Consider the following 18,266-nt stretch of genomic DNA (forward strand, 5'->3'; position numbering starts at 1 on the left):
TAGCCCTCTATGGGCTTCCAAATATCACTTTGCCAATTCCACAAGAACTGTCTTAGCGAAAGGCTTCTTGAGGGGAAAGCTGTAACTCTGTGAGATGATTTCACAGAACACAAAGAAGTTTCTCAGAAAGCTTCTTTCTCTTTGTTATCGGAGGATTTTTCCTTTGGCCCTATAGTCTTCAAAGGGATCCGAAATATCTTTTCTCAGTTTCCACAGAAATAGGGCTAGCAAAGAGATTCTCGAAATACACATGTAACTCTGTGAGATGAATTCACAGAACACTAAGCAGTTTCTCAGAAAGCTTCTTTCCAGACTTCATCTGAGTATATTTCCTTTTTCACCATAGCCCTCTATGGGCTTCCAAATATCACTTTGCCAATTTCACAAGAATTGTCTTAGCGAAAGGCTTCTTGAGGGGAAAGCTGTAACTCTGTGAGATGATTTCATAGAACACAAAGAAGTTTCTCAGAAAGCTTCTTTCTCTTTGTTATCGGAGGATATTTCCTATGGCCCTATAGTCTTCGAAGGGATCCGAAATATCTGTTCTAAGATTCCACAGAAATAGGGCTAGCAAAGAGATCCTCGAAATACACATGGAACTCTGTGAGATGAATTAACAGAACACTAAGCAGTTTCGCAGAAAGCTTCTTTCCAGATTTCATCTGACGATATTTTCTTTTTCAACATAGCCCTCTATGGGCTTCCAAATATCACTTTGCCTATTCCACAAGAACTGTCTTAGCGAAAGGCTTCTTGAGGCAAAAGCTGTAACTCTGTGAGATGATTTCACAGAACACAAAGAAGTTTCTCAGAAAGCTTCCTTCTCTTTGTTATCCGAGGATATTTCCTTTGGCCCTATAGTCTTCAAAGGGATCCAAAATATCTGATTTCAGATTCCACAGAAATAGGAATAGCAAGGAGATCCTCGAAATACACATGTAACTCTGTGAGATGAATTCACAGAACACTAAGCAGTTTCGCCGAAAGCTTCTTTCCAGATTTCATCTGACGATATTTCCTTTTTCACCATAGCCCTCTATGGGCTTCCAAATATCACTTTGCCAATTCCACAAGAACTGTCTTAGCGAAAGGCTTCTTGAGGGGAAAGCTGTAACTCTGTGAGATGATTTCACAGAACACAAAGAAGTTTCTCAGAAAGCTTCTTTCTCTTTGTTATCGGAGGATATTTCCTTTGGCCCTACAGTCTTCAAAGGGATCCGAAATATCTGTTCTCAGATTCCACAGAAATAGGGCTAGCAAAGAGATCCTCGAAATACACATGTAACTCTGTGAGATGAATTAACAGAACACTAAGCAGTTTCTCAGAAAGCTTCTTTCCAGATTTCATCTGAGGACATTTCCTTTTTCCCCATAGCCCTCTATGGGCTTCCAAATATCACTTTGCCAATTCCACAAGAACTGTCTTAGCGAAAGGCTTCTTGAGGTGAAAGCTGTACCTCTGTGAGATGATTTCACAGAACACAAAGAAGTTTCTCAGAAAGCTTCTTTCTCTTTGTTATCGTAGGATATTTCCTTAGGCCCTATAGTCTTCAAAGGGATCCGAAATATCTGTTCTCAGATTCCACAGAAATAGGGCTAGCAAAGAGATCCTCGAAATACACATGTAACTCTGTGAGATGAATTCACAGAACAGTAAGCAGTTTCTCAGAGAGCTTCTTTCCAGATTTCATCTGACGATACTTCCTTTTTCCCCATAGTCCTCTATGGGCTTCCAAATATCACTTTGCCAATTCCACAAGAACTGTCTTAGCGAAAGGCTTCTTGAGGGGAAAGCTGTAACTCTGTGAGATGATTTCACAGAACACAAAGAAGTTTCTCAGAAAGCTTCTTTCTCTTTGTTATCGGAGGATATTTCCTTTGGCCCTATAGTCTTCAAAGGGATCCGAAATATCTGTTCTCAGATTCCACAAAAATAGGGCTAGCAAAGAGATCCTCGAAATACACATGTAACTCTGTGAGATGAATTAACAGAACACTAAGTAGTTTCTCAGAAAGCTTCATTCCAGATTTCATCTGAGGATATTTCCTTTTTCACCATAGCCCTCTATGGGCTTCCAAATATCACTTTGCCAATTCCACAAGAACTGTCTTAGCGAAAGGCTTCTTGAGGGGAAAGCTGTAACTCTGTGAGATGATTTCACAGAACACAAAGAAGTTTCTCAGAAAGCTTCTTTCTCTTTGTTATTCGAGGATATTTCCTTTGGCCCTATAGTCTTCAAAGGGATCCGAAATATCTGTTCTCAGATTCCACAGAAATAGAGCTAGCAAAGACATCCTCGAAATACACATGTAACTCTGTGAGATGAATTAACAGAACACTAAGCAGTTTCGCAGAAAGCTTCTTTCCAGATTTCATCTGACGATATTTCCTTTTTCACCATAGCCCTCTATGGGCTTCCAAATATCACTTTGCCAATTCCACAAGAACTGTCTTAGCGAAAGGCTTCTTGAGGGGAAAGCTGTAACTCTGTGAGATGATTTCACAGAACACAAAGGAGTTTCTCAGAAAGCTTCTTTCTCTTTGTTATCCGAGGATATTTCCTTTGGCCCTATAGTCTTCAAAGGGATCCGATATATCTGTTCTCAGATTCCACAGAAATAGAGCTCGCAAAGAGATCCTGGAAATACACATGTAACTCTGTGAGATGAATTAACAGAACACTAAGCAGTTTCTCAGAAAGCTTCTTTCCAGATTTCATCTGACGATATTTCCTTTTCCACCATAGCCCTCTATGGGCTTCCAAATATCACTTTGCCAATTCCACAAGAACTGTCTGAGCGAAAGGCTTCTTGAGGGGAAAGCTGTAACTCTGTGAGATGATTTCACAGAACACAAAGAAGTTTCTCAGAATGCTTGCTTCTCTTTGTTATCGGAGGATATTTCCTTTGGCCCTATAGTCTTCAAAGGGATCCGAAATATCTGTTCTCAGATTCCACAGAAATAGGGCTAGCAAAGAGATCCTCGAAATACACATGTAACTCTGTGAGATGAATTAACAGAACACTAAGCAGTTTCTCAGAAAGCTTCTTTCCAGATTTCATCTGAGGATATTTCCTTTTTCACCATAGCCCTCTATGGGCTTCCAAATATCACTTTGCCAATTCCACAAGAACTGTCTTAGCGAAAGGCTTCTTGAGGGGAAAGCTGTAACTCTGTGAGATGATTTCACAGAACACAAAGAAGTTTCTCAGAAAGCTTCTTTCTCTTTGTTATCGGAGGATATTTCCTTTGGCCCTATAGTCTTTAAAGTGATCCGAAATATCTGTTCTCAGATTCCACAGAAATAGAGCTAGCAAAGACATCCTCGAAATACACATGTAACTCTGTGAGATGAATTCACAGAACACTAAGCAGTTTCGCAGAAAGCTTCTTTCCAGATTTCATCTGACGATATTTCCTTTTTCACCATAGCCCTCTATGGGCTTCCAAATATCACTTTGCCAATTCCACAAGAACTGTCTTAGCGAAAGGCTTCTTGAGGGGAAAGCTGTAACTCTGTGAGATGATTTCACAGAACACAAAGAAGTTTCTCAGAAAGCTTCTTTCTCTTCGTTATCGGAGGATATTTCCATTGGCCCTATAGTCTTCGAAGGGATCCGAAATATCTGTTCTCAGATTCCACAGAAATAGGGCTAGCAAAGAGATCCTCGAAATACACATGTAACTCTGTGAGATGAATTAACAGAACACTAAGCAGTTTCGCAGAAAGCTTCTTTCCAGATTTCATCTGAGGATATTTCCTTTTTCACCATAGTCCTCTAAGGGCTTCCAAATATCACTTTTCAAATTCCACAAGAACTGTCTTAGCGAAAGGCTTCTTGAGGGGAAAGCTGTAACTCTGTGAGATGATTTCACAGAACACAAAGAAGTTTCTCAAAAAGCTTCTTTCTCTTTGTAATCGCAGGATATTTCCTTTGGCCCTATAGTCTTCAAAGGGATCCGAAATATCTGTTCTCAGATTGCACAGAAATAGGGCTAGCAAAGAGATCCTCGAAATGCACATGTAACTCTGTGAGATGAATTAACAGAACACTAAGCAGTTTCTCAGAAAGCTTCTTTCCAGATTTCATCTGAGGATATTTCCTTTTTCACCATAGCCCTCTATGGGCTTCCAAATATCACTTTGCCAATTCCACAAGAACTGTCTTAGCGAAAGGCTTCTTCAGGGGAAAGCTGTAACTCTGTGAGATGATTTCACAGAACACAAAGAAGTTTCTCAGAAAGCTTCTTTCTCTTTGTTATCGGAGGATATTTCCTTTGGCCCTATAGTCTTCAAAGGGATCCGAAATATCTGTTCTCAGATTCCACAGAAATAGGGCTAGCAAAGAGATCCTCGAAATACACATGTAACTCTGTGAGATGAATTAACAGAACACTGAGCAGTTTCTCAGAAAGCTTCTTTCCAGATTTCATCTGAGGATATTTCCTTTTTCACCATAGCCCTCTATGGGCTTCCAAATATCACTTTGCCAATTCCACAAGAACTGTCTTAGCGAAAGGCTTCTTCAGGGGAAAGCTGTAACTCTGTGAGATGATTTCACAGAACACAAAGAAGTTTCTCAGAAAGCTTCTTTCTCTTTGTTATCGGAGGATATTTCCTTCGGCCCTATATTCTTCAAAGGGATCCGAAGTATCTGTTCTCAGATTCCTCAGAAATAGGGCTAGCAAAGAGATCCTCGAAATACACATGTAACTCTGTGAGATGAATTAACAGAACACTAAGCAGTTTCTCAGAAAGCTTCTTTCCAGATTTCGCCTGAGGATATTTCCTTTTTCACCATAGCCCTCTCTGGGCTTCCAAATATCACTTTGCCAATTCCACAAGAACTGTCTTAGCGAAAGGCTTCTTCAGGGGAAAGCTGTAACTCTGTGAGATGATTTCACAGAACACAAAGAAGTTTCTCAGAAAGCATCTTTCTCTTTGTTATCGGAGGATATTTCCTTTGGCCCTATAGTCTTCAAAGGGATCCGAAATATCTGTTCTCAGATTCCACAGAAATAGGGCTAGCAAAGAGATCCTCGAAATACACATGTAACTCTGTGTGATGAATTAACAGAACACTAAGCAGTTTCGCAGAAATCTTCTTTCCAGATTTCATCTGACGATATTTCCTTTTTCACCATAGCCCTCTATGGGCTTCCAAATATCACTTTGCCAAATCCAGAAGAACTGTCTTAGCGAAAGGCTTCTTCAGGGGAAAGCTGTAACTCTGTGAGATGATTTCACAGAACACAAAGAAGTTTCTCAGAAAGCTTCTTTCTCTTTGTTATCCGAGGATATTTCCTTTGGCCCTATAGTCTTCAAAGGGATCCGAAATATCTGTTCTCAGATTCCACAGAAATAGGGCTAGCAAAGAGATCCTCGAAATACACATGTAATTCTCTGAGATGAATTCACAGAACACTAAGCAGTTTCTCAGAAAGCTTCTTTCCAGATTTCATCTGAGGATATTTCCTTTTTCACCATAGCCCTCTATGGGCTTCCAAATATCACTTTGCCAATTCCACAAGAACTGTCTTAGCGAAAGGCTTCTTGAGGGGAAAGCTGTAACTCTGTGAGATGATTTCACAGAACACAAAGAAGTTTCTCAGAAAGCTTCTTTCTCTTTGTTATCGGAGGATATTTCCTTTGGCCCTATAGTCTTCAAAGGGATCCGAAATATCTGTTCTCAGTTTCCACAGAAATAGGGCTAGCAAAGAGATCCTCGAAATACACATGTAACTCTGTGAGATGAATTAACAGAACACTAAGCAGTTTCTCAGAAAGCTTCTTTCCAGATTTCATCTGAGGATATTTCCTTTTTCACCATAGCCCTCTATGGGCTTCCAAATATCACTTTGCCTATTCCACAAGAACTGTCTTAGCGAAAGGCTTCTTGAGGGGAAAACTGTAACTCTGTGAGATGATTTCACAGAACACAAAGAAGTTTCTCAGAAAGCTTCTTTCTCTTTGCTATCGGAGGATATTTCCTTTGGCCCTATAGTCTTCAAAGGGATCCGAAATATCTGTTTTCAGGTTCCACAGAAATAGGACTAGCAAAGAGATCCTCCAAATACACATGTAACTCTGTGAGATGAATTAACAGAACACTAAGCAGTTTCTCAGAAAGCTTCTTTCCAGATTTCATCTGACGATATTTCCTTTTTCACCATAGCCCTCTATGTGCTTCCAAATATCACTTTGCCAATTCCACAAGAACTGTCTTAGCGAAAGGCTTCTTGAGGGGAAAGATGTAACTCTGTGAGATGATTTCACAGAACACAAAGAAGGTTCTCAGAAAGCTTCTTTCTCTTTGTTATCGGAAGATATTTCCTTTGTCCCTACAAACTTCAAAGGGATCCGAAATATCTTTTCTCAGTTTCCACAGAAATAGGGCTAGCAAAGAGATCCTCGAAATACACATGTAACTCTGTGAGATGAATTCACAGAACACTAAGCAGTTTCTCAGAAAGCTTCTTTCCAGATTTCATCTGACGATATTTCCTTTTTCACCATAGCCCTCTCTGGGCTTCCAAATATCACTTTGCCTATTCCACAAGAACTGTCTTAGCGAAAGGCTTCTTGAGGGGAAAGCTGTAACTCTGTGAGATGATTTCACAGAACACAAAGAAGTTTCTCAGAAAGCATCTTTCTCTTTGTTATCGGAGGATATTTCCTTTGGCCCTATAGTCTTCAAAGGGATCCGAAGTATCTGTTCTCAGATTCCACAGAAATAGAGCTAGCAAAGAGATCCTCGAAATACACATGTAACTCTGTGAGATGAATTAACAGAACACTAAGCAGTTTCGCAGAAAGCTTCTTTCCAGATTTCATCCGACGATATTTCGTTTTTCACCATAGCCCTCTATGGGCTTCCAAATATCACTTTGCCAAATCCAGAAAAACTGTCTTAGCGAAAGGCCTCTTCAGGGGAAAGCTGTAACTCTGTGAGATGATTTCACAGAACACAAAGAAGTTTCTCAGAAAGCTTCTTTCTCTTTGTTATCGAGGATATTTCCTTTGGCCCTATAGTCTTCAAAGGGATCCGAAATATCTTTTCTCAGTTTCCACAGAAATAGGGCTAGCAAAGAGATTCTCGAAATACACATGTAACTCTGTGAGATGAATTCACAGAACACTAAGCAGTTTCTGAGAAAGCTTCTTTCCAGATTTCATCTGAGGATATTTCCTTTTTCACCATAGCCCTCTAGGGGCTTCCAAATATCACTTTGCCAATTCCACAAGAACTGTCTTAGCGAAAGGTTTCTTGAGGGGAAAGCTGTAACTCTGTGAGATGATTTCACAGAACACAAAGAAGTTTCTCAGAAAGCTTCTTTCTCTTTGTTATCGGAGGATATGTCCTTTGGCCCTATAGACTTCAAAGGGATCCGAAATATCTTTTCTCAGTTTCCACAGAAATAGGGCTAGCAAAGAGATCCTCGAAATACACATGTAACTCTGTGAGATGAATTAACAGAACACTAAGCAGATTCTCAGAAAGCTTCTTTCCAGATTTCATCTGACGATATTTCCTTTTTCACCATAGCCTTCTATGGGCTTCCAAATATCACTTTGCAAATTCCACAAGAACTGTCTTAGCGAAAGGCTTCTTGAGGGTTAAGCTGTAACTCTGTGAGATGATTTCACAGAACACAAAGAAGTTTCTCAGAAAGCTTCTTTCTCTTTGTTATCGGAGGATATTAGCTTTGGCCCTATAGTCTTCAAAGGGATCCGAAATATCTTTTCTTAGTTTCCACAGAAATAGGGCTAGCAAAGAGATCCTCGAAATACACATGTAACTCTGTGAGATGAATTCACAGAACACTAAGCAGTTTCTCAGAAAGCTTCTTTCCAGATTTCATCTGACGATATTTCCTTTTTCACCATAGCCCTCTATGGGCTTCCAAATATCACTTTGCCAATTCCACAAGAACTGTCTTAACGAAAGGCTTCTTCAGGGGAAAGCTGTAACTCTGTGAGGTGATTTCACAGAACACAAAGAAGTTTCTCAGAAAGCTTCTTTCTCTTTGTTATCGGAGGATATTTCCTTTGGCCCTATAGTCTTCAAAGGGATCCGAAATATCTGTTCTCAGATTCCACAGAAATAGGGCTAGCAAAGAGATCCTCGAAATACACATGTAACTCTGTGAGATGAATTAACAGAACACTAAGTATTTTCTCAGAAAGCTTCATTCCAGATTTCATCTGAGGATATTTCCTTTTTCACCATAGCCCTCTATGGGCTTCCAAATATCACTTTGCCAATTCCACAAGAACTGTCTTAGTGAAAGGCTTCTTGAGGGGAAAGCTGTAACTCTGTGAGATGATTTCACAGAACACAAAGAAGTTTCTCAGAAAGCTTCTTTCTCTTTGTTATCGGAGGATATTTCCTTTGGCCCTGTAGTCTTCAAAGGGATCCGAAATATCTGTTCTCAGATTCCACAGAAATAGAGCTAGCAAAGACATCCTCGAAATACACATGTAACTCTGTGAGATGAATTAACAGAACACTAAGCAGTTTCGCAGAAAGCTTCTTTCCAGATTTCATCTGACGATATTTCCTTTTTCACCATAGCCCTCTATGGGCTTCAAAATATCACTTTGCCAATTCCACAAGAACTGTCTTAGCGAAAGGCTTCTTGAGGGGAAAGCTGTAACTCTGTGAGATGATTTCACAGAACACAAAGAAGTTTCTCAGAAAGCTTCTTTCTCTTTGTTATCGGAGGATTTTTCCTTTGGCCCTATAGTCTTCAAAGGGATCCGAAATATCTTTTCTCAGTTTCCACAGAAATAGGGCTAGCAAAGAGATTCTCGAAATACACATGTAACTCTGTGAGATGAATTCACAGAACACTAAGCAGTTTCTCAGAAAGCTTCTTTCCAGATTTCATCTGACTATATTTCCTTTTTCACCATAGCCCTCTATGGGCTTCCAAATATCACTTTGCCAATTTCACAAGAATTGTCTTAGCGAAAGGCTTCTTGAGGGGAAAGCTGTAACTCTGTGAGATGATTTCGTAGAACACAAAGAAGTTTCTCAGAAAGCTTCTTTCTCTTTGTTATCCGAGGATATTTCCTATGGCCCTATAGTCTTCGAAGGGATCCGAAATATCTGTTCTCAGATTCCACAGAAATAGGGCTAGCAAAGAGATCCTCGAAATACACATGTAACTCTGTGAGATGAATTAACAGAACACTAAGCAGTTTCTCAGAAAGCTTCTTTCCAGATTTCATCTGACGATATTTTCTTTTTCACCATAGCCCTCTATGGGCTTCCAAATATCACTTTGCCAATTCCACAAGAACTGTCTTAGCGAAAGGCTTCTTGAGGCGAAAGCTGTAACTCTGTGAGATGATTTCACAGAACACAAAGAAGTTTCTCAGAAAGCTTCCTTCTCTTTGTTATCCGAGGATATTTCCTTTGGCCCTATAGTCTTCAAAGGGATCCGAAATATCTGATTTCAGATTCCACAGAAATAGGAATAGCAAGGAGATCCTCGAAATACACATGTAACTCTGTGAGATGAATTCACAGAACACTAAGCAGTTTCGCCGAAAGCTTCTTTCCAGATTTCATCTGACGATATTTCCTTTTTCACCATAGCCCTCTATGGGCTTCCAAATATCACTTTGCCAATTCCGCAAGAACTGTCTTAGCGAAAGGCTTCTTGAGGGGAAAGCTGTAACTCTGTGAGATGATTTCACAGAACACAAAGAAGTTTCTCAGAAAGCTTCTTTCTCTTTGTTATCGGAGGATATTTCCTTTGGCCCTACAGTCTTCAAAGGGATCCGAAATATCTGTTCTCAGATTCCACAGAAATAGGGCTAGCAAAGAGATCCTCGAAATACACATGTAATTCTGTGAGATGAATTAACAGAACACTAAGCAGTTTCTCAGAAAGCTTCTTTCCAGATTTCATCTGACGATATTTCCTTTTTCACCATAGCCCTCTATGGGCTTCCAAATATCACTTTGCCAATTCCACAAGAACTGTCTTAGCGAAAGGCTTCTTGAGGGGAAAGCTGTAACTCTGTTAGATGATTTCACAGAACACAAAGAAGTATCTCAGAAAGCTTCTTTCTCTTTGTTATCGGAGGATTTTTCCTTTGGCCCTATAGTCTTCAAAGGGATCCGAAATATCTTTTCTCAGTTTCCACAGAAATAGGGCTAGCAAAGAGATTCTCGAAATACACATGTAACTCTGTGAGATGAATTGACAGAACACTAAGCAGTTTCTCAGAAAGCTTCTTTCTAGATTTCATCTGAGGATATTTCCTTTTTCACCATAGCCCTCTATGGGCTTCCAAATATTACTTTGCCAATTTCAAAAGAACTGTCTTAGCGAAAGGCTTCTTGAGGGGAAAGCTGTAACTCTGTGAGATGATTTCACAGAACACGAAGAAGTTTCTCAGAAAGCTTCTTTCTCTTTGTTATCGGAGGATATTTCCTTTGGCCCTATAGTCTTCAAAGGGATCCGAAATATCTGGTCTCAGATTCCACAGAAATAGGGCTAGCAAAGACATCCTCGAAATACACATGTAACTCTGTGAGATGAATTCACAGAACACTAAGCAGTTTCTCAGAAAGCTTCTTTCCAGATTTCATCTGAGGATATTTCCTTTTTCCCCATAGCCCTCTATGGGCTTCCAAATATCAATTTGCCAATTCCACAAGAACTGTCTTAGCGAAAGGCTTCTTGAGGGGAAAGCTGTAACTCTGTGAGATGATTTCACAGAACACAAAGAAGTTTCTCAGAAAGCTTCTTTCTCTTTGTTATCCGAGGATATTTCCTTTGGCCCTATAGTCTTCAGAGGGATCCGAAATATCTGTTCTCAGATTCCACAGAAATAGAGCTCGCAAAGAGATCCTCGAAATACACATGTAACTCTGTGAGATGAATTAACAGAACACTAAGCAGTTTCTCAGAAAGCTTCTTTCCAGATTTCATCTGACGATATTTCCTTTTCCACCATAGCCCTCTATGGGCTTCCAAATATCACTTTGCCAATTCCACAAGAACTGTCTGAGCGAAAGGCTTCTTGAGGGGAAAGCTGTAACTCTGTGAGATGATTTCACAGAACACAAAGAAGTTTCTCAGAATGCTTCTTTCTCTTTGTTATCGGAGGATATTTCCTTTGGCCCTATAGTCTTCAAAGGGATCCGAAATATCTGTTCTCAGATTCCACAGAAATAGGGCTAGCAAAGAGATCCTCGAAATACACATGTAACTCTGTGAGATGAATTAACAGAACACTAAGCAGTTTCTCAGAAAGCTTCTTTCCAGATTTCATCTGAGGATATTTCCTTTTTCACCATAGCCCTCTATGGGCTTCCAAATATCACTTTGCCAATTCCACAAGAACTGTCTTAGCGAAAGGCTTCTTGAGGGGAAAGCTGTAACTCTGTGAGATGATTTCACAGAACACAAAGAAGTTTCTCAGAAAGCTTCTTTCTCTTTGTTATCGGAGGATATTTCCTTTGGCCCTATAGTCTTTAAAGGGATCCGAAATATCTGTTCTCAGATTCCACAGAAATAGAGCTAGCAAAGACATCCTCGAAATACACATGTAACTCTGTGAGATGAATTAACAGAACACTAAGCAGTTTCGCAGAAAGCTTCTTTGCAGATTTCATCTGACGATATTTCCTTTTTCACCATAGCCCTCTATGGGCTTCCAAATATCACTTTGCCAATTCCACAAGAACTGTCTTAGCGAAAGGCTTCTTGAGAAGAAAGCTGTAACTCTGTGAGATGATTTCACAGAACACAAAGAAGTTTCTCAGAAAGCTTCTTTCTCTTTGTTATCGGAGGATATTTCCTTTGGCCCTATAGTCTTCAAAGGGATCCGAAATATCTGTTCTCAGATTTCACAGAAATAGGGCTAGCAAAGAGATCCTCGAAATACACATGTAACTCTGTGAGATGAATTAACAGAACACTAAGCAGTTTCTCAGAAAGCTTCTTTCCAGATTTCATCTGAGGATATTTCCTTTTTCACCATAGCCCTCTATGGGCTTCCAAATATCACTTTGCCAATTCCACAAGAACTGTCTTAGCGAAAGGCTTCTTGAGGGGAAAGCTGTAACTCTGTGAGATGATTTCACAGAACCCAAAAAGTTTCTCAGAAAGCTTCTTTCTCTTTGTTATCGGAGGATATTTCCATTGGCCCTATAGTCTTCGAAGGGATCCGAAATATCTGTTCTCAGATTCCACAGAAATAGGGCTAGCAAAGAGATCCTCGAAATACACATGTAACTCTGTGAGATGAATTAACAGAACACTAAGCAGTTTCGCAGAAAGCTTCTTTCCAGATTTCATCTGACGATATTTCCTTTTTCACCATAGTCCTCTATGGGCTTCCAAATATCACTTTTCAAATTCCACAAGAACTGTCTTAGCGAAAGGCTTCTTGAGGGGAAAGCTGTAACTCTGTGAGATGATTTCACAGAACACAAAGAAGTTTCTCAGAAAGCTTCTTTCTCTTTGTAATCGCAGGATATTTCCTTTGGCCCTATAGTCTTCAAAGGGATCCGAAATATCTGTTCTCAGATTGCACAGAAATAGGGCTAGCAAAGAGATCCTCGAAATGCACATGTAACTCTGTGAGATGAATTAACAGAACACTAAGCAGTTTCTCAGAAAGCTTCTTTCCAGATTTCATCTGAGGATATTTCCTTTTTCACCATAGCCCTCTATGGGCTTCCAAATATCACTTTGCCAATTCCACAAGAACTGTCTTAGCGAAAGGCTTCTTGAGGGGAAAGCTGTAACTCTGTGAGATGATTTCACAGAACACAAAGAAGTTTCTCAGAAAGCTTCTTTCTCTTTGTTATCGGAGGATATTTCCTTTGGCCCTATAGTCTTCAAAGGGATCCGAAATATCTGTTCTCAGATTCCACAGAAATAGGGCTAGCAAAGAGATCCTCGAAATACACATGTAACTCTGTGAGATGAATTAACAGAACACTGAGCAGTTTCTCAGAAAGCTTCTTTCCAGATTTCATCTGAGGATATTTCCTTTTTCACCATAGCCCTCTATGGGCTTCCAAATATCACTTTGCCAATTCCACAAGAACTGTCTTAGCGAAAGGCTTCTTCAGGGAAAGCTGTAACTCTGTGAGATGATTTCACAGAACACAAAGAAGTTTCTCAGAAAGCTTCTTTCTCTTTGTTATCGGAGGATATTTCCTTCGGCCCTATATTCTTCAAAGGGATCCGAAGTATCTGTTCTCAGATTCCTCAGAAATAGGGCTAGCAAAGAGATCTTCGAAATACACATGTAACTCTGTGAGATGAATTAACAGAACACTAAGCAGTTTCTCAGAAAGCTTCTTTCCAGATTTCGTCTGAGGATATTTCCTTTTTCACCATAGCCCTCTCTGGGCTTCCAAATATCACTTTGCCTTTTCCACAAGAACTGTCTTAGCGAAAGGCTTCTTGAGGGGAAAGCTGTAACTCTGTGAGATGATTTCACAGAACACAAAGAAGTTTCTCAGAAAGCATCTTTCTCTTTGTTATCGGAGGATATTTCCTTTGGCCCTGTCGTCTTCAAAGGGATCCGAAATATCTGTTCTCAGATTCCACAGAAATAGGGCTAGCAAAGAGATCCTCGAAATACACATGTAACTCTGTGAGATGAATTAACAGAACACTAAGCAGTTTCGCAGAAAGCTTCTTTCCAGATTTCATCTGACGATATTTCCTTTTTCACCATAGCCCTCTATGGGCTTCCAAATATCACTTTGCCAAATCCAGAAGAACTGTCTTAGCGAAAGGCTTCTTCAGGGGAAAGCTGTAACTCTGTGAGATGATTTCACAGAACACAAAGAAGTTTCTCAGAAAGCTTCTTTCTCTTTGTTATCCGAGGATATTTCCTTTGGCCCTATAGTCTTCCAAGGGATCCGAAATATCTGTTCTCAGATTCCACAGAAATAGGGCTAGCAAAGAGATCCTCGAAATACACATGTAACTCTGTGAGATGAATTCACAGAACACTAAGCAGTTTCTCAGAAAGCTTCTTTCCAGATTTCATCTGAGGATATTTCCTTTTTCACCGTAGCCCTCTATGGGCTTCCAAATATCACTTTGCCAATTCCACAAGAACTGTCTTAGCGAAAGGCTTCTTGAGGGGAAAGCTGTAACTCTGTGAGATGATTTCACAGAACACAAAGAAGTTTCTCAGAAAGCTTCTTTCTCTTTGTTATCGGAGGATATTTCCATTGGCCCTATAGTCTTCGAAGGGATCCGAAATATCTGTTCTCAGATTCCACAGAAATAGGGCTAGCAAAGAGATCCTCGAAATACACATGTAACTCTGTGAGATGAATTAACAGAACACTAAGCAGTTTCGCAGAAAGCTTCTTTCCAGATTTCATCTGAGGATATTTCCTTTTTCACCATAGTCCTCTATGGGCTTCCAAATATCACTTTTCAAATTCCACAAGAACTGTCTTAGCGAAAGGCTTCTTGAGGGGAAAGCTGTAACTCTGTGAGATGATTTCACAGAACACAAAGAAGTTTCTCAGAAAGCTTCTTTCTCTTTGTAATCGCAGGATATTTCCTTTGGCCCTATAGTCTTCAAAGGGATTCGAAATATCTGTTCTCAGATTGCACAGAAATAGGGCTAGCAAAGAGATCCTCGAAATGCACATGTAACGCTGTGAGATGAATTAACAGAACACTAAGCAGTTTCTCAGAAAGCTTCTTTCCAGATTTCATCTGAGGATATTTCCTTTTTCACCATAGCCCTCTATGGGCTTCCAAATATCACTTTGCCAATTCCACAAGAACTGTCTTAGCGAAAGGCTTCTTCAGGGGAAAGCTGTAACTCTGTGAGATGATTTCACAGAACACAAAGAAGTTTCTCAGAAAGCTTCTTTCTCTTTGTTATCGGATGATATTTCCTTCGGCCCTATATTCTTCAAAGGGATCCGAAGTATCTGTTCTCAGATTCCTCAGAAATAGGGCTAGCAAAGAGATCTTCGATATACACATGTAACTCTGTGAGATGAATTAACAGAACACTAAGCAGTTTCTCAGAAAGCTTCTTTCCAGATTTCGTCTGAGGATATTTCCTTTTTCACCATAGCCCTCTCTGGGCTTCCAAATATCACTTTGCCTTTTCCACAAGAACTGTCTTAGCGAAAGGCTTCTTGAGAGGAAAGCTGTAACTCTGTGAGATGATTTCACAGAACACAAAGAAGTTTCTCAGAAAGCATCTTTCTCTTTGTTATCGGAGGATATTTCCTTTGGCCCTATAGTCTTCAAAGGGATCCGAAATATCTGTTCTCAGATTCCACAGAAATAGGGCTAGCAAAGAGATCCTCGAAATACACATGTAACTCTGTGAGATGAATTAACAGAACACTAAGCAGTTTCTCAGAAAGCTTCTTTCCAGATTTCATCTGACGATATTTCCTTTTTCACCATAGCCCTCTATGGGCTTCCAAATATCACTTTGCCAAATCCAGAAGAACTGTCTTAGCGAAAGGCTTCTTCAGGGGAAAGCTGTAACTCTGTGAGATGATTTCACAGAACACAAAGAAGTTTCTCAGAAAGCTTCTTTCTCTTTGTTATCCGAGGATATTTCCTTTGGCCCTATAGTCTTTAAAGGGATCCGAAATATCTGTTCTCAGATTCCACAGAAATAGGGCTAGCAAAGAGATCCTCGAAATACACATGTAACTCTGTGAGATGAATTAACAGAACACTAAGCAGTTTCTCAGAAAGCTTCTTTCCAGATTTCATCTGAGGATATTTCCTTTTTCACCATAGCCCTCTATGGGCTTCCAAATATCACTTTGCCTATTCCACAAGAACTGTCTTAGCGAAAGGCTTCTTGAGGGGAAAACTGTAACTCTGTGAGATGATTTCACAGAACACAAAGAAGTTTCTCAGAAAGCTTCTTTCTCTTTGCTATCGGAGGATATTTCCTTTGGCCCTATAGTCTTCAAAGGGATCCGAAATATCTGTTTTCAGGTTCCACAGAAATAGGACTAGCAAAGAGATCCTCCAAATACACATGTAACTCTGTGAGATGAATTAACAGAACACTAAGCAGTTTCTCAGAAAGCTTCTTTCCAGATTTCATCTGACGATATTTCCTTTTTCACCATAGCCCTCTATGCGCTTCCAAATATCACTTTGCCAATTCCACAAGAACTGTCTTAGCGAAAGGCTTCTTGAGGGGAAAGATGTAACTCTGTGAGATGATTTCACAGAACACAAAGAAGGTTCTCAGAAAGCTTCTTTCTCTTTGTTATCGGAAGATATTTCCTTTGTCCCTACAAACTTCAAAGGGATCCGAAATATCTTTTCTCAGTTTCCACAGAAATAGGGCTAGCAAAGAGATCCTCGAAATACCCATGTAACTCTGTGAGATGAATTCACAGAACACTAAGCAGTTTCTCAGAAAGCTTCTTTCCAGATTTCATCTGACGATATTTCCTTTTTCACCATAGCCCTCTCTGGGCTTCCAAATATCACTTTGCCAATTCCACAAGAACTGTCTTAGCGAAAGGTTTCTTGAGGGGAAAGCTGTAACTCTGTGAGATGATTTCACAGAACACAAAGAAGTTTCTCAGAAAGCTTCTTTCTCTTTGTTATCGGAGCATATTTCCTTTGGCCCTATAGACTTCAAAGGGATCCGAAATATCTTTTCTCAGTTTCCACAGAAATAGGGCTAGCAAAGAGATCCTCGAAATACACATGTAACTCTGTGAGATGGATTAACAGAACACTAAGCAGTTTCGCAGAAAGCTTCTTTCCAGATTTCATCTGACGATATTTCCTTTTTCACCATAGCCTTCTATGGGCTTCCAAATATCACTTTGCAAATTCCACAAGAACTGTCTTAGCGAAAGGCTTCTTGAGGGGAAAGCTGTAACTCTGTGAGATGATTTCACAGAACACAAAGAAGTTTCTCAGAAAGCTTCTTTCTCTTTGTTATCGGAGGATATTTCCTTTGGCCCTCTAGTCTTCAAAGGGATCCGAAATATCTTTTCTTAGTTTCCACAGAAATAGGGGTAGCAAAGAGATCCTCGAAATACACATGTAACTCTGGGAGATGAATTCACAGAACACTAAGCAGTTTCTCAGAAAGCTTCTTTCCAGATTTCATCTGACGATATTTCCTTTTTCACCATAGCCCTCTATGGGCTTCCAAATATCACTTTTCAAATTCCACAAGAACTGTCTTAGCGAAAGGCTTCTTGAGGGGAAAGATGTAACTCTGTGAGATGATTTCACAGAACACAAAGAAGTTTCTCAGAAAGCTTCTTTCCCTTTGTTATCGGAGGATATTTCCTTTGTCCCTACGGACTTCAAAGGGATCCGAAATATCTTTTCTCAGTTTCCACAGAAATAGGGCTAGCAAAGAGATCCTCGAAATACACATGTAACTCTGTGAGATGAATTAACAGAACACTAAGCAGTTTCTCAGAAAGCTTCTTTCCAGATTTCATCTGACGATAATTCCTTTTTCACCATAGCCCTCTATGGGCTTCCAAATATCACTTTGCCAAATCCACAAGAACTGTCTTAGCGAAAGGCTTCTTCAGGGGAAAGCTGTAACTCTGTGAGATGATTTCACAGAACACAAGGAAGTTTCTCAGAAAGCTTCTTTCTCTTTGTTATCCGTGGATATTTCCTTTGGCCCTATAGTCTTTGAAGGGATCCGTTATATCTTTTCTTAGTTTCCACAGAAATAGGGCTAGCAAAGAGATCCTCGAAATACACATGTAACTCTGTGAGATGAATTAACAGAACACTAAGCAGTTTTGCAGAAATCTTCTTTCCAGATTTCATCTGACGATATTTCCTTTTTCAACATAGCCTTCTATGGGCTTCCAAATATCACTTTGCAAATTCCACAAGAACTGTCTTAGCGAAAGGCTTCTTGAGGGGAAAGCTGTAACTCTGTGAGATGATTTCACAGAACACAAAGAAGTTTCTCAGAAAGCTTCTTTCTCTTTGTTATCGGAGGATATTTCCTTTGGCCCTATAGTCTTCAAAGGGATCCGAAATATCTTTTCTCAGTTTCCACAGAAATAGGGCTAGCAAAGAGATTCTCGAAATACACATGTAACTCTGTGAGATGAATTCACAGAACACTAAGCAGTTTCTCAGAAAGCTTCTTTCCAGATTTCAACTGAGGATATTTCCTTTTTCACCATAGCGCTCTATGGGCTTCCAAATATCACTTTGCCAATTTCAAAAGAACTGTCTTAGCGAAAGGCTTCTTGAGGGGAAAGCTGTAACTCTG

Source organism: Macaca nemestrina, chromosome 11 (genome assembly GCF_043159975.1).
Source record: "Macaca nemestrina isolate mMacNem1 chromosome 11, mMacNem.hap1, whole genome shotgun sequence".
NCBI classification, from domain to species: domain Eukaryota; kingdom Metazoa; phylum Chordata; class Mammalia; order Primates; family Cercopithecidae; genus Macaca; species Macaca nemestrina.